General features: G+C 41.5%; 1 long non-coding RNA gene across 2 annotated transcripts; it reads right to left on the bottom strand.

Moving 5' to 3' along the window:
* Positions 1-2,541: 2,541 nt before the first annotated feature.
* On the bottom strand, positions 2,542-19,507 carry LOC136007402 (uncharacterized). Of its 2 annotated transcripts, none has more exons than XR_010609684.1 (5): positions 19,289-19,507; positions 18,266-18,390; positions 16,440-16,665; positions 15,055-15,110; positions 2,542-2,671 (listed from the first exon to the last, which is right to left on the bottom strand). It is a non-coding gene; the product is annotated as an uncharacterized LOC136007402 (long non-coding RNA). The 2 variants fall into 2 exon arrangements; XR_010609683.1 differs by having other exon boundaries at positions 16,440-16,652.
* Between the last annotated feature and the right edge of the window lie 628 nt (positions 19,508-20,135).

The raw sequence follows: 20,135 nt of genomic DNA, 5'->3' as shown, positions 1-20,135 counted from the left end.
AAGCACTCTACAGACAGATAGGAAAAGCCTCACGCTCGCAGGCCCTTGTTCTCATGGGGGATTTCAACCACCCTGACATCTGTTGGAACGATGGCACTGCACAGCACAAGCAATCCAGGAGGTTCTTTGATTGTGTGGAAGACAACTTCCTTCTACAAGTAATAGAGGAGCTGACAAGGAGAGGTGCCATGCTTGACCTTGTGCTCACCAACAGGGAAGGGCTTATTGAGAATGTGGTACTCCAGGGCAGCCTTGGATGCAGCGATCACGAGATGGTCGAATTTGAGATCCCCAGGAGAGTGAGAAGAGCGTGTAGCAAGCTCACTGTCCAGGACTTCAAAAGAGCAGACTTCGGCCTTTTCAGGAGCCTGCTTAGTAAAGTTCCATGGGATATAGCCCTGGAGGGCAGGGGGGCCCAGGACTGTTGGGTGATATTCAAGGATCACCTGCTACAAGCTCAGGAGTGCTGCATCACAACTAGAAGGAAGTGCAGTAGAAGGGCCAGGAGACCTCCTTGGATGGATAAGGAGTTGCTGAGGAAAATTCAAAGGAAAAAAGAGGCTTATAAAAAGTGGAAGCAAGGACAGGCGGCCTGGGTAGAGTACAGGGATGTTGTCCGGGAAGCTAGGGACCAGGAAGGCTAAGGCCCAGTTAGAATTAAACCTAGCCAGGGATGTTAAGGATGATAGGAAGGGATTCTACAGGTACGTAGCAAACAAAAAACAGACTAGGGACAACATAGGCCCCCTGAGGAAGCTTTCGGGAGAACTGGCTACACAGGATTTGGAGAAGGCTGAGGTTCTGAATGACTTCTTTGCCTCGGTCTTCACTGGCAAAGGCTCTGACTGCACCACCCAGTTCTTAGAAGGTAGACACAGGGACTGTGAGAAGGAAGACCTTGGGCCCGCTGTGGGAGAGGATTATGTTCGAGACCATCTTCAAAATCTGAACGCGCACAAGTCCGTGGGACCTGATGGAATACATCCGCGGGTCCTGAAGGAGCTGGCGAATGAGGTTGCTAAGCCACTGGCCATCATATTTGAAAAATCATGGCAGTCAGGTGAAGTTCCCAACAACTGGAAAAAGGGAAATATAACCCCCATTTTCAAGAAGGGGAAAATGGAAGACCCAGGGAATTACAGACCAGTCAGTCTCACCTCTGTGCCTGGTAAAATCTTGAAGCACATTCTCCTGGAAGGCATGCTAAGGCACATGAATAACAGCAAGGTGCTTGGTGACAGCCAGCATGGCTTCACTAAGGGGAAATCCTGCCTGACCAATTTGGTGACCTTCTATGATGGGGCTACAGAATTGATGGATAAGGGTAAAGCAGTTGATGTCATCTACCTGGATTTGTGCAAAGCATTTGACACTGTCCCACATGACATCCTTCTCTCTAAATTGGAGAGATATCAATTTGATGGATGGACCAGTCAGTGGATAAAGAACTGGCTGGACGGCCACAGTTGTGGTCAATGTCTCGATGTCCGGCTGGACACTGGTAACGAGTGGTGTCCCTCAGGGATCGGTGTTGGGACAGGTCTTGTTTAACATCTTTGTCGCTGACATGGACAGTGGGATTGAGTGTGCCCTCAGCAAGTTTGCCGATGACACCAAGCTGTGTGGTCCGGTTGATATGCTGGAGGGAAGGGATGCCATCCAGAGGGACCTTGACATGCTTGTGAGGTGGGCTGATGCCAACCTCATGAAGTTCAACCATGACAAGTGCAAGGTCCTACACCTGGGTTGGAGCAATCCCAAGCACAGCTACAGACTGAGCAGAGAAGAGATTCAGAGCGGCCCTGCGGAGAAGGACTTGGGGGTGCTGGTCAATGAGAAAATGAACATGAGCCGGCAGTGTGCGCTCGCAGCCCAGAAAGCCAACTGTATCCTGGGCTGCATCAAAAGGAGCGTGACCAGCAGGTCGAAGGAGGTGATCCTGCCCCTCTACTCTGCTCTTGTGAGACCTCACCTGGAGTATTGTGTGCAGTTCTGGTGTCCTCAACAGAAAAAGGACATGGAACTGCTGTAACACGTCCAGAGGAGGGCCACGAGGATGATCAGGGGACTGGAGCACCTCCCGTATGAAGACAGGCTGAGGAAGTTGGGGCTGTTCAGCCTGGAGAAGAGAAGGCTGCATGGAGACCTAATAGCAGCCTTCCAGTACCTGAAGGGGGCCTATAGGGATGCTGGGGAGGGACTCTTCATCAGGGACTGTAGTGACAGGACAAGGGGTAACGGGGTAAAACTTAAACAGGGGAAGTTTAGATTGGATATAAGGAGGAAATTCTTTCCTGTTAGGGTGGTGAGGCACTGGAATGGGTTGCCTAGGGGGGTTGTGAGTGCTCCATCCCTGGCGGTGTTCAAGGCCAGGTTGGATGAAGCCTTGTGTTGGATGGTTTAGTGAGAGGTGTCCCTGTCCATGGCAGGGGGGTTGGAACTAGATGATCTTGAGGTCCTTTCCAACTGTAACTATTCTATGATTCTATTCTATGATTCTGTGATTTATTGAAAGGTATTTCAAAATTTAAAGTTCTGTTTATTGTTGTGCTAATTACTGTACACACAAGTAAAAGCTGGTCATCAAGAATAAAAATGCTGAGTTAATCATTCATCATTCCATTAAAAAATCCTTCAAAGACAAATATTCCCCATTTTGTTTGGTTTTTGCCTAGAGGAAAAAAAGAAAAAAAGAACAGGTGAGATCTCTGAAGTGTTCCTGCTTTTCACAGAATCACAGAATCACAGAATCCCAAGGGTTGGAAGGGACCTAAAAAGATCATCTAGTCCAACCCCCCTGCAAGAGCAGGGTAACCTACAGTACATCACACAGGAACTTGTCCAGGCGGGCCTTGAATATCTCCAGTGTAGGAGACTCCACAACCCCCCTGGGCAACCTGTTCCAGTGCTCTGTCACTCTTACAGTAAAGAAGTTCTTCCTGATGTTAACGTGGAACTTCCTATGTTCCAGTTTACACCCATTGCCCCTTGTCCTATCACTGGATATCACTGAAAAAAGCCTAGCTCCATCATCCTGACACCTACCCTTCACATATTTGTAAACATTGATGAGGTCACCCCTCAGTCTCCTCTTTTGCAAGCTAAAGAGACCCAGCTCCCTCAGCCTCTCCTCATAAGGGAGATGTTCCACTCCCTTAATCATCTTTGTGGCTCTGCGCTGGACTCCTTCAAGCAATTCCCTGTCCTTCTTGAACAGAGGGGCCCAGAACTGGACGCAATATTCCAGATGCGGCCTCACCAAGGCTGAGTAGAGGGGGAGGAGAACCTCTCTTGACCTACTAACCACTCCCTTTCTAATGCACCCTAAGATGCCATTTGCCTTCTTGGCCACAAGAGCACATTGCTGGCTCATGGTCATCCTCCTATCCACCAGGACCCCCAGGTCCCTTTCCCCTTCACTACTTTCCAGCAGGTCAACCCCCAACCTGTACTGGTACATGGGGTTGTTCTTCCCCAGGTGCAAGACTCTACACTTGCCCTTGTTAAATTTCATCAAGTTTCTCCCTGCCCAACTCTCCAGCCTGTCCAGGTCTCGCTGAATGGCAGCACAGTCCTCTGGTGTGTCAGCCACTCCTCCCAGTTTTGTGTCATCAGCAAACTTGCTGAGGGTGCACTCAGTTCCCTCATCCAGGTCATTGATGAAAATATTAAACAGCACCGGTCCCAGCACCGACCCCTGAGGAACTCCACTAGTCACAGACCTCCAGCTAGATTCTGCGCCATTGACCACAACTCTCTGCCTTCTTCCTTTCAACCAGTTCTCGATCCACCTCACTACTTGATCATCAAGCCCACACTTCCTTAGCTTATCTGTGAGGATGCTGTGGGAGACAGTATCAAATGCCTTACTGAAATCAAGAAAAACTACATCTACCGCTCTACCATCATCCCTCCACCTAGTCACTTCCTCATAGAAGGCTATAAGGTTGGTCATACATGACTTCCCCCTCATAAAACCATGTTGGCTGTTCTTAATGACCCCCTCATCCTTGATATGCCTAGTGATGGAGTCAAGAATAAGTTGTTCCATCATCTTTCCAGGGATGGAGGTAAGGCTGACCGGTCTATAATTACCCGGGTCCTCCTTCTTGCCCTTCTTATAGATTGGTGTGACCTTTGCCATCCGCCAATCCTCAGGCACCTCGCCCGTTTCCCACGACTTACCAAAGATGATGGAAAGTGGCCTAGCAATGACCTCCGCCAGCTCCCTCAGCACCCGTGGGTGCATTCCATCCGGACCCATCGATTTACAGATGTCCAGTTTGCATAGCTGATCCCTAACCCAATCCTCATCTACCAAAGCAAACTCCTCCTTTGTCCTGACTCCTTCTGGGGCTATAGAAATCCGGGGCCCTCGGGGAGAGTCTGCAGGAGTAAAGACAGAGGCAAAGAAGGCATTCAGCACCTCTGCCTTCTTTATATCCTCTGTCTCCAGGGTACCCACTTCGTTCAGCAGTGGGCCTATATTGCCTCTTGTTTTAGTTTTATTTGCTATGTATTTGAAGAAGCCCTTTCTATTGTCTTTAACCCGACTAGCAAGATTGAGTTCCAAGGAGGCCTTAGCTGTCCTAATTGCCTCCCTACATCCTCTAACAACTGTCCGATATTCCTCCCAAGCGGCCAGCCCCTCCTTCCATAATCCATAGATTCTCCTTTTCCACTTGAGTTTGCCCAGCAGCTCCTTGTTTAACCACGCCGGTCTCCTAGATCCCTTACTTGACTTCCTACTCATTGGGACGCTCCGATCCTGAGCTTGGAAGAAGCGGTCCTTGAATGCTAACCAACTATCTTGAGCCCCTTTACCGCCTAGTACACTTTCCCATGAGACTTCCCTTAGCAGTTGACTGAAGAGGCCAAAGTTGGCCCTTCGGAAATCCAGAACTGTGGCTTTGCTAGGTATTCTATTCCTCCCACACAGGATCCTAAACTCCACCATCTCATGGTCACTGCAGCCAAGGCTGCCATTGACCGTCACCACTTCGACCAAACCCTCCTTGTTGGCGAGTACTAAATCTAGCAGCGCTGCTCCCCTAGTTGGTACGTCCACCATTTGCATTAAGAAATTATCATCAATGCACTCGAGGAACCTCCTAGACTGTGAATGACTGGCTGTGTGAGTCTTCCAGCAAATATCGGGGTAATTAAAGTCCCCCACGATGACTAAGGCATGTAGTCGCGAGGCTACTTCCAGTTGCCTGTAGAAAGCCTCATCAACTCCTTCGTCCTGATCAGGAGGTCTGTAATAGACCCCCACAACTGTATCACCCGTGCCAGTCAGCCCCTTGATTCATACCCACAGACATTCCACTTGCTCCTCATCCGACCCCGGACAGAACTCAATACATTCTAGTTGCTCTCTCACGTAAAGAGCAACTCCACCACCTCGCTTCGCTGACCTATCTTTCCTAAAAAGGACATAGCCATCCATGACCACATTCCAGTCATGTGAACTGTCCCACCATGTCTCTGTAATCGCCACTAGATCATAACCTTTAGCCCGCACACAGACTTCTAACTCCTCCTGTTTATTCCCCATGCTGCGTGCATTGGTGTACAGGCATTTCAGGGAGCCAGTCCTAGTTCCCTTTTTCCCCTGCGGGACAGGGTCTAAAGAGCTATCCTTTCCCACAAGTGAAACAAGAGATTGATAGTCCTCCTTAGCCCGCCATCCTTCAATCCCTAGCATGTTCCTCTTGGGCTTGTCCCCAACAGGCCCAGTTAAATCCCCTCCCCCCTTCCTAACTAGTTTAAAGCCCTGTCAATAAGCCCTGCTAACTCCTGCCCCAAAACCCTTTTTTTTCTCTGGGACTGGTGTATCCCGCCTGTCACCAGCAAACCAGGTGTCCCATACAGCAGCCCGTGACTGAAAAACCCAAACCCCTGCCTTTGGCACCAGTCACGTAGCCATACATTAACCTGCAGAGTCTTCTTATATATCCCTTCACCCTCGCTTGCAACAGGTATGGAGGCAAACACCACTTGCGCTCCAGACCCTTTAACCAGCCGTCCCAGGGCCCTGTAGTCTCTCTTCATCGCCCTTACGTTCCTCGTAATAATTTCGTCACTGCCAACCTGAAAAACCAGCAGTGGGTAGTAGTCAGACGGCTGCACCAGTTCAGAGAGCTTCTTTTTAACATCTCTAATCCGAGCCCCAGGCAGGCAGCAGACCTCCCTGTGGGGTGGATCCGGTCGACAAATGGGCCCTTCTGTTCCCCTCAGAAGGGAGTCACCCACCACAATTACTCTTCTTTTCTTCTTGGTTGGGGAAGTTCTGAGGCATGTGGGTGAGTGACTAGCCCTGGGTGACTCACTAGATAGATTTGCCTCACCATCTCCATTCACCTGGCCCTGAATTTCCAAGACCTCGTACCTGTTATTCAAGGGCAACTGGGAGGGAGGAAGGGATTGTGAGGGTTTTCGCTTACCTCTCCGAGGAGGAACCTCCCTCCATCCATCCTTGTCCATTAAGCTCTCTCCTTCTGTCTGATGGTAGGAGGGAAGGGGATCCATAGCTTGTTGAACCACTTCCCTCTGCCCTTGCCTTAGGGTGTGGTTCCACCAATCTATTTCACTTTCACACTCTCTAATGGCTCTCAACCTTTCTACCTCCTCCCTCAGTTCAGCCACCTGCCTGAGCAGGTCATTTATTTGCTCACAGCGAACACAAGCAGTATCACTGGCTCCCTCCAATACAAGTGCCAGGCTCAGGCATTCGCTGCAGCCAGAGACCTGCACAGCTGCATGTCTGCAGGAAGGCTCAGTCTGGATACCCACATTAGTACTCAGTACAGCTTTCGATCGTGTTGTAACCATGATCTATCTGGTCAATCAATCCGTCTACGTCCCTCAGCACTCCTTCCCCCTCCTGTACTCCAGGCGAGTCCTGTCGATGAGGCGGATGGTACGCTTCCCTGCCCGCTCGCCTGCCCGCGCGAACTGCCGCGCAAACTGCCTCGACCCTCTGCCTCGACGCTCTCTGTTTGCCGGCTCTGTTAACTGCCGCGCAAACTGCCTCGACCCTCTGCCTCGACGCTCTCTGTTTGCCGGCTCTGTTAACTGCCGCGCAAACTGCCTCGACCCTCTGCCTCGACGCTCTCTGTTTGCCGGCTCTGTTAACTGCCGCGCAAACTGCCTCGACCCTCTGCCTCGACGCTCTCTGTTTGCCGGCTCTGTTCGCCGCGCTCCTGGTCGCCGCGCTCCCTGGGAAGGTTTTTTAGCCACTCCCAGCTGGTGCCACTCCTCCTGGCTCCGCCCCCTGTGAGTCAGCCCCTCGCGGGAGCTGAGCTTCCGAGTCCTGGGCAAGTCCTGTTGAGGACTTGAGGCTCCCTCCTCAGTGGCTCTTGTCGCTCTGAGGTGAGGCTCCTGGACGCTGATCTCTCCCCTCTCCGCTCCGGTGTTGCAGGCGTCCTCTCTCAAGCTACTCACCTCAGCATATAAGAAATCCCAAATGTACTTGAAAAATTTAACATAATGGAGATCCAAACAAAAGAGAAGCCTGCCAGAAGACTGCTGAAAATGCACAGATAGGATAGATTCCAGTGATGGGTCTTGACTTGTAGGATTAATTTAAGTTAGCTCTGAAATTCTGGATTTTCTATCTGCACAATTAAGAAAACAACAACAGTGAAGAAAATAGGCTTGTTAGAGTTATGTTATGCTTTTCCCCTTAGCTTTAGATTCCATGAAAAAAAATGTTTACTGAAAGATGAATGCTATAACAAGCTAGGATGATCTGCATGCACCAGTATTTTTTCCATGCACCTAATTCTATAATGCATTATTCCTTGTTCAAGTGACACTGTTTATTCCTGATCCTTGTAGTCATGATTCAACCTCTTGGGAACAGAGACTCATTAACTGTGTTTCCTTCCTCACAGGATTTTGAATTGCTTGTGGCTCAGAATGCACAGTCAGAGTTGTCACTGGCTGGAACAAGCATTGTGCTGGCTGTGCATTCCTTACATTGCTACCTACAGACTGATGGATTGATCTGAAAATGCCACAGGCAGTTTTAAAATCCCTTTCTGGGACTGGCCTCAGATTGGCTTTAGGGAGATCTGAAGCTCACTGACTGAAACTTGTGCTGATGCCTATCAGTTGTCAAACTCCACTACTATTAAGTGTTTCTAGTCTCATGCCCAAAGTCAGCAATCACAAGTCTGCTGCACTGGACCATATGGTATGGAAGATATTGTCCACTAAAATCCCTGGTTTTTTTTCTACAGAAATCTCAGATCTTTTCCTCTATTCAAATTGTTCACTCTGCCCTGTTTCCCACTCCCCACAGTGTAGATCAGCCTCTGAGAACTCATAGAATCATAGAATCATAGAATAGTTACGGTTGGAAAGGACCTCAAGATCATCTAGTTCCAACCCCCCTGCCATGGACAGGGACACCTCTCACTAAACCATCCAACACAAGGCTTCATCCAACCTGGCCTTGAACACTGCCAGGGATGGAGCACTCACAACCTCCCTGGGCAACCCATTCCAGTGTCTCACCACCCTAACAGGAAAGAATTTCCTCCTTATATTCAATCTAAACTTCCCCTGTTTAAGTTTTACCCCGTTACCCCTTGTCCTGTCACTACAGTCCCCAGTGAAGAGTCCCTCCCCAGCATCCCTATAGGCCCCCTTCAGATACTGGAAGGCTGCTATTAGGTCTCCACGCAGCCTTCTCTTCTCCAGGCTCAACAGCCCCAACTTCCTCAGCCTGTCTTCATACAGGAGGTGCTCCAGTCCCCTGATCATTCTTGTGGTCCTCCTCTGGACTTGTTCCAGCAGTTCCATGTCCTTTTTATGTTGAGGACACCAGAACTGCACACAATACTCCAAGTGAGGTCTCACAAGAGCAGAGTAGAGGGGCAGGATCACCTCCTTCGAGGTGATCCTTTACAGATCCTTCATCTGTAAAGCCCCTTGCTAGCTCCAGTTTCAAATTCTTTTAGGGATTCCATTTCTGCAGTATTGCTCTTGCAAACTTCAGTACTGTGTGAAGAAAATGTCCTCTACTGCTGATTTTCCTTGTGTGTGCGTGTTATTTTAGGAGCCATGGGAAATTTCAGATTTTGCTATGTATGAGTACCACTATCAACAACAAAATCTGGTTTAGCATGATCTGGTGGCCATACTTTTTAAATATACCCTTATTTAATTTTAATAGGTTATACTTAGGCATGTGGCATCTTGGCATAGTTTTATTACTCCATGTGTGTATACGTGTATGCACTTGTAATGATGTGCAAGTGACACACCAAGAAAAAGAAATACTAGGAGTACAATTAATAACCACAATTAGTATTAAGGATATACTGTCATCTTACATTATGATTTCTGTATTAACAGGAATTTTTACTACATAGCCTATATTGAAGGGCATCTTACATTCAGCAGCAGAAACTCATACCAATATTACTGGTATCATTGTATAGGGCATACCTTTTCAGAGCAGCTGTACTCTTTGGTTTTCGAGCTAAAGCTAGGTTTCTCCAAGGACTTGGCATGATTTGAGTTAGCAGCTTTGCCTCTAAGCCTTCATCTGCTAAGGACCTTATTTTCTGAAGGGCTTGCCCTAGACCGCAGGCCAGCCAGAGGTTCCCAAGCAGAAGCAACACTCTTTGATCAGCACGGAGGAAGCCAGCAACGGTTATCATGACGGGTTGTTCCCACCTTCCCTTTGTCAGCTGCCATCAGGTTACAAAGGCCCTTCTCTCTTTCTCACTGTGAGCTACTAGAAGGTCTCTGCCAGAGTGAAGACACATTTGAATAAAAAGACTAAAGGACAGAGTTGCAGAGTTTTTAGTTTTAGTGTTTGTCACTGCCTCACTAACTCCAAGTAACCTGTATTTTATTTGTGGAACAGAAATATTAATGTTAGGGCTAAGTTCTTCTAGAATGGCATTAGGTCAGATAATACATTGCATGAGAACAGAATAGCACCTGAAATTTTTCCTTTGGGCCCTGACTCAGATATGCTGTGCAGCTGCAACTATCGCAATGCACTACTGTGCACTAGGAAATAGGCTAGAAATAGTAAACATAGGAAGAAGGCCAGAATAATACCTTAGAGAGTACCAAAGCATATCCCCATTAATGAATAAATCAGAGAATCCTTTCTGAATATATGTTGTAGAATCCTTTCTGAATATATGTTGTTTCTTGTTAGGTTCTAAAATGTTTGTACGCCTACTGATATTCCCCTGTCTCTATGTAGTTAGGTACACCAGAGCACTACAGCCACTTTAACGACTGAATATCAACCAGATCATGTTCCCCTTTATACAACTCTGAAGACTCTGAGGGTGCTGCAATCATGTAGACACCAATTTATCAGCACTTGGACACTACCATATGTCTTTACACGATGTTACACTATTCTTTAGTTTTCTTTCTGTTTTATCCAGTCTTTCACAATACTATTTTTTATGTAACATTACTTTTCTTCTCTTTTTTTTTATTTATAAATTATAAAATTTATTTATTTATTTATTGAGAGGGCCATAAAAAAAAATCAAAACAAAACATAAAGCAAATTCAGTAAATGAATAATTATTCCATAGGAAAAACAAGTCCTAAATTCAAATTAAGGATGTAAAAATATTCTGATAAGGTTGAATCAGTTCTTCGCATTAGTTTGTTATTCTGGTTTGCTCTTCTTCGTCAAAACTCTGTATCTGCTAATAGTCATATCTTCATAAACACATTATTCTCTCTGATATAGCGATTTTAAAAGAATCATGTTAAATGGTATTTGCCCATTAAGTATTTGCATTACTCTTCACCAGGATTTTTATTGGAATATACCAGCCTTGTATTCAAAGGAGATTCTACTTATATTCATACAGTGAAAGTAAACAAAAATAGCCCTTTTGTACTTAATAATTTTTAACCATGATTTACAAACCAGTGTCTGAGTTATAAAAGGTAACACAAAATACCTGCAACACTTTCTGGCTGCAAACATAAACATCATCCTGTTAGCCTAGAATTTCAGTATGTCAGCATATGAAGTTCCTTAAATTTACAAAATACTAATTAACAGAAACTCTAATATTCTGATTAATGATAATCTGCTTGCATTAGATTGGTCCTTGGAAATGCCCTGTCTGTGTGCAAATTTGATTGTGGGAAGCAGGAAATCTATGATTTTTGCCCCCTAAATTCATATGCTTCAGTATTTCCTTCAGTAAACAGAAGTCGTATGTAGACAAAGAGGGTGAAGCCAAACCAGCAATTCTGGTGAAGCTACAGCTCATTAAATATGCAAATTAAAAATGCTAACAACAGAGATTTGCTTAACCTTTTACCAGTGTACAAATCTGTAATTTGATCCTTATATAAGGTTGGTTGATTTATTATAAAGTTTAATACAGAAGTCCCTTGAGGCATTAAAACTGAAAGTTCATTGTCAGAGATGTTACTTCAGTAACCATTACTTAAGGAATAATTTCAAACTTATGTGAAAATTATCTGTTTCAATTTGGAATAGAGAAACAGGATATGTTCATAAATGGTTCTGGACAGTACTCACAAGTGTTTGGTTGTAGAATTTAAGTTTGAGGAAAAATCTTTTATTTGCTTCTGCTGGTCAAAACTGTTCACTGTGAGGGACTCTACTACTAGCTCATCACAGTAACTCCAAAGGACATGTGCTCAAGGTCAGGTTATTTTTTGGACGCATCTGTTTCGTGTTTGTCTTACAAGATTTATGGAAATACCACATTAGTAAAAGAACTTCCCCAATCCCCACCTCTCCCCTCCCACCCCCCACCCCCCCAAAAAAAAAAAATCCATAGAAAACACAGTGTTTCTGGGTCAGGAGCTTCTGTCCCAGATCATACAGTATTTAGCTCAAGATTTGTTTGTTCTCCTCACAGTGCTGTCTGCTATAGGTGAAAGTGTGAATGAAATTTTTAGATGTGCATTCTCCCTTGCATGTTCTTCCTCTTTCCACCCATTTAGATAAAATTCTGTCCCTTATAGCTACAGGAAAAAAAGGCAACAAACACTTGGAAATGTGACCTGAACTGAGATGACAGAAAATGATGTCATACTATCTGTGTTTAAAGAACAAGCCAAGGTTGCTCGAAAGTGGATATACGATTAAGCTGATCTACTGTGTATTGGCTAATATGATTAAAGCACAGAAGCTGATATTCAGTATTTAGAGTGTAGAAGCTCTTTCACTATTTGTCTATCAGCATAATGGGAAAAGCTGAACATATGTTTGGGACTAGGAAATACCTCTCTTCGTATCTGACACTAATGTTCTGTTCCAATCCCTTATTTCACAAGGTATGAGTAACAAATGATGGTCCTAGGTTTTCCTTCTGATTTTTACCACACAATTGACAATTGTTCCTAATAGTCCATACTTTTAAAAAAGGTGATAAGGTATGTATGATTCTACTTTCTAAATTATTGAATTTAAACAACATAAAATAAGTTAAACCTCTCATTCAATTTATCAGGATTTCTTTGCAGACACACTCAGGTATGGCAGCAGCATCATATACACAGACCAAAAAAAGGGCCCTCTGCACTTCTCTGGGTTTATCTTTACAGCTTCCATTGAAATTCCACTTACACAACACTGTAATTACTCCATCCTTGCTACAGTTCAAGTAACTCAAGAGAGTACAGTTTGGAATCACTTTGTCACATGCCAAACAGCAGGCAGTAAATCTCTGACAACATAAATTAGTCACTTACCGAAATAAGGAGTAATGATTAATCACCTCAGAGAATACCTGGCAGAATTACCAGCCCTGTGACTGTTATTCCTCACCGACAAACACTGTACAATAATTCCAGCACATACTGCATCATCTCACATAGCTGAAGACCTAATCCTTACATGCTGAAAGAAGTTAGTATATACCAAAGGTTTACCCCAAAGGTTCATATTGATCGTATCAGGAGAGACAAAAGCCTCTGCCAATGGACTTTTGTGAAAATATCATTTTAATTTTGTGATTTATAATACACGTGAGTTACATTTTTTATTTATAGTAATTATTTTCTTTGGAACAAATAAAATAATTCACAAAGCTGTAATTGTCAGGGTTGTTTTTTTTCGTTTTTACAGACTTTTTCCTTAGTTATAGTATGTTATATTTTATGGTCACAATATTATTTAATTGAATTTCTGATTCCTCATTCATAAAATTCTATATTATACAATTTTTTTTATACCTATGTGCTTGCAGGGTAATTAACAGTACACAACCATAAAATACCCTGCTGTGAAGAATATGACATGTACTGATGCATTTCTGAATGTCATGGAGCTGAACCAATCTAAGCTCTAAAAACTGTTCCTTTAGAAAAAACACAACTTTGTAAGCATTAATCAAGTACAAGCAATATTTTTGACCTCTATACCTTGAATACAGGAAGTATACATGTTATCATGTGCATTTTTAACTGTGCTACTGAAACTGCATGCTCAGAAGCTGAAGTGGTAGTATAGGAAAGAAAAGATCACTCGTTTAAAACAGTAAATAACCTGCAATTCAGCCCACATCTTGGAATAAACCCAGCCGTTTTACAGGACATGGGTATGCCCAGTCCTGCCAGTTCTCATGCACAAAGTGCGCGTGACAAACATAATCTAAAATACAATTACACTCTCTTCAGTTTGTTCAAGAAAACAGTGTTTTCTCCTCTTTGATATTAAGCATACTGGTCTGTACTGAGTAAAATTTCTTCACTTTTTTTTATTTTCATACTTTTCCAACAACATTTCACAGAATATTATCAATATATATAAATAGAATGAAAAAATAATATATATATTATTTGCAGTTAAAAATAGCCATGACGCTTATGATGGTGGCAAAATAGTTTGCCTGTTGGGGGTGAGGAGAAATCCTCATGTACCTTACAAATAGTTTAATATCAAATTCCTTAGTTAACTTGATATGCAAATGCTATGTTCAGTACATGTACAAAACCTTATTTTCAATCAATATTTATATTACAAAATTCATTTCTTAATAGCAATAATTATATAATTCCACTAATGATGTGAATTTTGAATTGCTTCCCATCTGAATAGAGGTTTAACATTCCACTGTGGAAGGGAAGCTAACATTCATGAATAGCTGAAATTCTAATGAATGTTCAGGAAATCTTTTGCTCATCTCAGCTTGCTTTTTAGAACTGAGAATATTTTTATTCACCTGATATATAACTGTATTTCAGGTCCCCATTTTAAATCATGCAATCATCAATTACTTTTTTTTCATACTTAATGGAACGGAACGGAATATCCAGGAAAAATGGATATTTTTTTTTTTTTTTTACAAAATCTCAAGTAATTTTAAATGTTATAGTTTCCAGTTAGTCATCCAATTGGACAAACCACTTAGAGTCTCTAGATCTTACCTGAACAAAACACGGCGGGCAGAAAAGAGAAATCTTTCACACTTATTGCACTGGTGTCAAAGCAACAAATTTGGCTAGTAAACTTCAGACTTGCCTCTCACATTTGTCTTTAAGGATGCTGGAGAAAATATTCTCTACTGTGCAGCACAACAGAGGCAAGACATTACATTCTGATGGCAATGGAAATTATTTTCTCTGGCCTGCCCAGAAGGAACTTGAAAAGATTATCATAAAATCTTTCAGTAGTAAAATTGCTGACAGATTTCAATTAACTAGGTTTCTAGGACAGTTAGTGTAGAAATTAAAAGATGTGTCAAAAGTCTCATCCCATTTTTATGATCTGTGGCATGAGCATTAGTTCTCCAGAACAGAAAGATTAGACTTTTGATGCCAATTTTCAGCAGCTTCCTTATCTTAATAGAACCAAGTACATACAGAATGCAACTACAGTCATAATTTTTTTAGCACCACAGACTTACTGCCATTAGCAAAATGTCTTGACTGGGGGTCTACTGCATATTTGACCAATAATTTGAAACTCCATTTGCTCTGCTGAGTAACGTTAGGTATCAGGTGCTCTGGGACAGTTTCCATTGCCTTTGATGTTAAGTATTGACCTATGAATGCTTTCAGCATCTGACTCACATGAAAGTGTAATCCAAGTAGAACTGGATTATTTAACTGGAACCATTTGCAGAAAGCTGTGAACAGACGCAAAATAGTTTGTAAGAATATGAAACAGCCTGTTACAGGGTAAGTAATAGATAACTAAAATGCTAAACATAACCAAACACTCATACTCATTGGATTGCTGAAAATCTGGGAAATACATTATGTTGACTTAATTTCTTTTTTTTTATCTATCAAGTAATTTAAATCAGTTGATAACCTCTGAAATTGTGCTTGTTCATTTAGAGGTTTTTTTGAAGAGCCAGTACAAATAAAGGTTTTGTGCAAGCATTCACATTACCCAGATCAGTTTGAACTCACAGTTACTTGTTAATATTGCCCATTTCTCTGCTGTTTATACCTGAAACAAATCTAAACCTCCAGCTTTGACTGAGCTAATGACTACATAATAAAGCATTTCCAAGAACTTTAGCTTAGTCAGAGTTCTTCTCCATCACATATCAAACTGAGACCTTAATTTGTTCTGTTCTTTTGTCTTCACATCTGTGTTTCCATGACATTTTTAAACACTAGCATAGGATGACTGACTCTTCAGAGGGTGTGAATTAGATATGTATAGATGCCTCAGAAAACCTTTAACTGTTTTGAGTGGAAAGGCTAAATGAAAGCCTTGATCTCCTTACACATATTAGAAATATTCACCTATTGAAACTATTCCTTCTACTGAGCAGCTGATAAAAAACACAAACACAAAAAGTACACCGGTCTTTAACACATTTCATTAAGGCAGAAGAGGATGAGTGTGACTGTTGATAACTCCTACTTATTTCATGCCCTTGAAGATTCTTTCCCTGCATTTCTAATTTTGGCTGCTGCTGCAAAATATCAAGTACCTCTCTCTCCATTCCCATACATTAAACACAAAGATGTTTTTTCCTGTAAGTTTAAAGGAAGTAAGTCCATAGGAGCTCCATTAATTTTACCTGAAATACAGCAAAGCAAGTACAGATAAGGATAAAACTAGACCTTTATAGATTCATCAGTGCAGAATATCCATATGGGTTTTACTCTGAAAACATAGGTTGACATACCACAACAGAGTGGGTAGAAGTCTGAGTGCTGTGGATCTGCCAGTTTCTTGTAAGACAATAAGCATGCTGTCAAATGCATAATTAGTACCTATTTTCAGAATTGGTCTTTTTTTTTTTGCAGTGATACAAGTGGCAGTAAATAGTAAGCATATATTGTAGAAGAATTTAGAATTGTTAAATCCACTGTATTTCTGTTCAGATGCAGGCTGTTGTAGAAATTCAGTTAGGTCACCACAAGAAAGTTAAGAACATTTGAAAACCATGCTGTATAACAGTAATTATCAGAGTACTGCACAATGTACTACATACCTTCATTGGCAGTTAAGATTGCAGAAAGTGAAAATACTTCAACACTTTGCAGATGTAAGGTTGTGCTTTGTCAGTGGATGGAGCAGCTTTATCCATTCTGTTTACACGTTATTGCAATTACTATAGTAAAAAGGTTTTCCATTGTAATTCAGCATAGATTACTTGGACCATTGTGTTAACATGTCACTTGTTTTCCAGCTCATCGGTGATAACCTGGTAGACAGAACTAGTAAGTAAATATTTGGTAAGCAATCCTTTTTCATTACCGCAATTTATAATTATAGTGCTTTCCCTCCTCAATAATTGAATATATATAATTGCTCTTCCTTTTAAGTTTAATGCTAGGTTTTAAACTGATGGACAGGAAAGCACCATAAGAGATGTTATTCTAGTGTTGCTTTCCCTCCTGTACAATGATTTGAACTCAAGCAATAAAGTTAAATGGAAAAGGCACTATACTAGATTTTCAATTACAGCAGAGGCAGGGAGCCACAATTATCCCTTTCATTACTGAAATACTTCTCATAGCTACACAGGCAGAATCCCTGCTGCTGATACTTCTGCTATTCCTGTTGCTATTACTGCTGCTCTTCAATTGAAGTGCCCTTGAAAACAGATAAGGTTATTGGTCATGAAACAGAAGTTCAAATTTTGAAAAATGTATATTTAAAGGAAAATGAAAAGTAAAAAAAACTAAGAGCAGGAACACAGAGACATTCAGACCTTCTTTTTTCTTATCTCTGCTGCAAAGATATGATGTCTTTCCAGATCGGTAATAAATTATCATCGTGGCAACTGTGCCATTAGGTTGTCAAAGCAAACGAAATATGAGTGTGAGCCTTGTCTTTCTTTTAACAGTACTTATATCCAGAGATATTTTGTACTAAGAATCCACTGACTGAACAATTGAGTGCATTCCATCTCTGGTGTATCCATCCTTTACTGTGTTAAAAATTACCAAGAAAAAACTTCCTGTTTTTATTATTTTTAACATCTTTACATGAAAGACATCATATTTCAAGAGCAGTTCTTTATTTGTTTTGTCTACTTCACTTTGGAAGTGAATACCCTTTCTACCAACCATGTAAAAGTAACTGACCAATTGAAGAGTGGAACAGCAAATTACAGATATTTGCATAGCCTTGAAAGTGGTTTATCTTAGACTTTTGTGGAACAGCAATTCAGACCTTGCCTACCAGTCTCCTGTGTGATTCAGACTTGGGTCCTGTAAAAGAACTAGGGCAAAACAAATAGGAAGAAAGGGCCATACATCATCTTTCCTTCAGTACTGGAAAAAATCATGACCTATCTCATTAATACTGATGAAGATTAAGAGTATTAAAACAGTCAAGATTCTGTTTCAGTCTGAGCAAAATATGCATCAGGAAACATATAAAGCTTACATAAAAGTAAAGAAAAACTGTCTAAGGGCAACAGGCAATAGTTTACATAAAATATTTGTACCTGCTCATTGTAGATAAAATAGCAAAAATACATTCAGCAAACTGGGCATGATGATCCCTGCCCCACAGCAAGACCAAACATCATCTTCAACTAACAAGAGTCTCAGCACTCTTCTGTTAACAACAGGATAAAGGTATGTTGCAAGGAACACATCACATATTGATAAATCATGAGAGAACTGCAATCATCCAGAAGTCTTGCTGAAAATTTCAGTCATGAAGAAAGAGCTGCCTGATCTTTAGTATTATCTGATGAATAATGAAGTTCAGAGAAAATGTTGCTAGAGGAAGCATACTTTTCAAAATACTTCAAAAATGTCATACTTTTCCAGAATATAATAAAAGCAAAATCTTTTGAAATACCTCATAAACCTCTTCCTTCCTTCCTTCTTTCAGTCCTGGATCATATGAAGTCAAAGGCTTTGGGAAACAGTTTTTTGTGGGTTTTGATTGTTTCTTTTTCTCTTCTTGGACAGAACTGAAACACACTTAAGAACAGGTGAAATAATCTGCTTCTTCAGACTCACACTGCACAAGTAGAATCACATGTGATTATGTAAACACACCATATTTTATTAATGTTATCAGTTATTTACCATCTAATTACAATTATCAGACACACTTTTTTTGCGGGGGAACTAGAATGCCAGTGACTTTCTAAGGACTTTCTAATAGCAATTATTACTTTGAGTAGTGAACGAGCCTTTTCTGACTCTTATCAGTGAAAAATATTAAGAGCCTCAGGAACACCCACCTGTATCTGAGGAGAATAGTCTTTCTGAACTCTAAAAACATTTTTTTTTATAGCTTCACAATTTACACTCTTACTGAACAACTACTCTGCAGTGGAGTGCAAGTTACACTTTCTGTCACTGTGTGATAGTGTCTGATCCCAAAATTTTTCATGGCAAAATACCTGACATTAATCAGAAATGTAGAACAAAAGGATATTCAGATCAACCACAAAGTCAGCAGTTTTGCTTCTTATGCAAGCAGTCATATATTGCATACCTATGTAAAAGAATTCTTTTCTGTAATTGAAATAACTACATAATAATTCTTTGTATGAATAATTATACAGGTATTATGGCAAATTAAAAACTTTAATTCTGTCCTATTATATTCTCTTCCTCAAAGCCCATTCAGTGCTGTCAAATTTCAACTCTAAGTATAGTGACTATTAAATATCATTTGTTCTTTCTTCCTTTTTTCTCCCACCCTCTCCTGAGAGAGGCAGAAACATTGGTACCTTTCTCTGGAAATATTTACTTTTTTTTTTTTTTTTTATTTTGTAGTTTTAAATGCAATACTATGTATCTCAAAAAGGCTGTTCTGGTAACAGAATAAGCATGAAGGGAGCGACTGACATGATTAGGGGCATCTCACCTTCTTAAATGGTGAAATAAAAACAACTGTGTATCCTTCAGTTTGCAGACAAGAACAAGGCAAGATCAGGTTTTCGGATTCATTAATGGAGTGGAAAAGGTGAGCATGGAACTGTCAGTCACTGATTCTCTGATCCTAGAATTAGGGAACAACCAGGAGATCAATTTAAAACACGTGAAAGAATATATTTCTTTGCACAGTGGGGTGAAATTTTCTGGACTCTCTTTCTACAGGAGATTGTGGAAGTAGATGGTATCAGCTGATTCAAACAGGGATTAGGCAAATTCATAAATGATAGGCTTCTAAACTGGATGATGAAATTAACAGTCAGGATCATGAATCCTGTAACTGTAGAGAAGTATGAAGAAAATGAATATCAGATATTGGCCAGATTTCTGTGCCTTCCCTAAATGCTTACTGTCACTGAACTTGGTGGACTATTTCATCTGATTTTTTCCTACACTAATTTAACATGCTAAGTATAAGGCTTACTCTTAGTCATGCTAAAGGGATCAATTTCAGTATCTGCTTAAATACTTTTCTGACATTTATACCCAAAACAAGCATGACCAGTCAAAACTAAGGAAACTAACAATCAGCTGGGAATCATAAATGTTTCTAACTCTTGCAGTGATTTTCTAAGTGAACTCATCATGAATATATAGAGATAAATGGGCTGGTACAGGCAATTGGTATTTAAGTCTTCCTATGAACAATCCAGGAAAAAGACATTAAGAAATGTAAGAAATATGGCTATACTTTATGCATTAGTCAAACATTCACTTCTGTAACTCATGTTGTTTAGTATATTCTACACATTTATGAGTTGAAATAGCATCCGTGGATG

This window comes from Lathamus discolor, chromosome 1 (genome assembly GCF_037157495.1).
Source record: "Lathamus discolor isolate bLatDis1 chromosome 1, bLatDis1.hap1, whole genome shotgun sequence".
Taxonomy (NCBI): domain Eukaryota; kingdom Metazoa; phylum Chordata; class Aves; order Psittaciformes; family Psittacidae; genus Lathamus; species Lathamus discolor.
The sequence above is the reverse complement of the archived record's forward strand: the minus strand, read 5'-3'. Positions and strand labels throughout refer to the sequence as shown.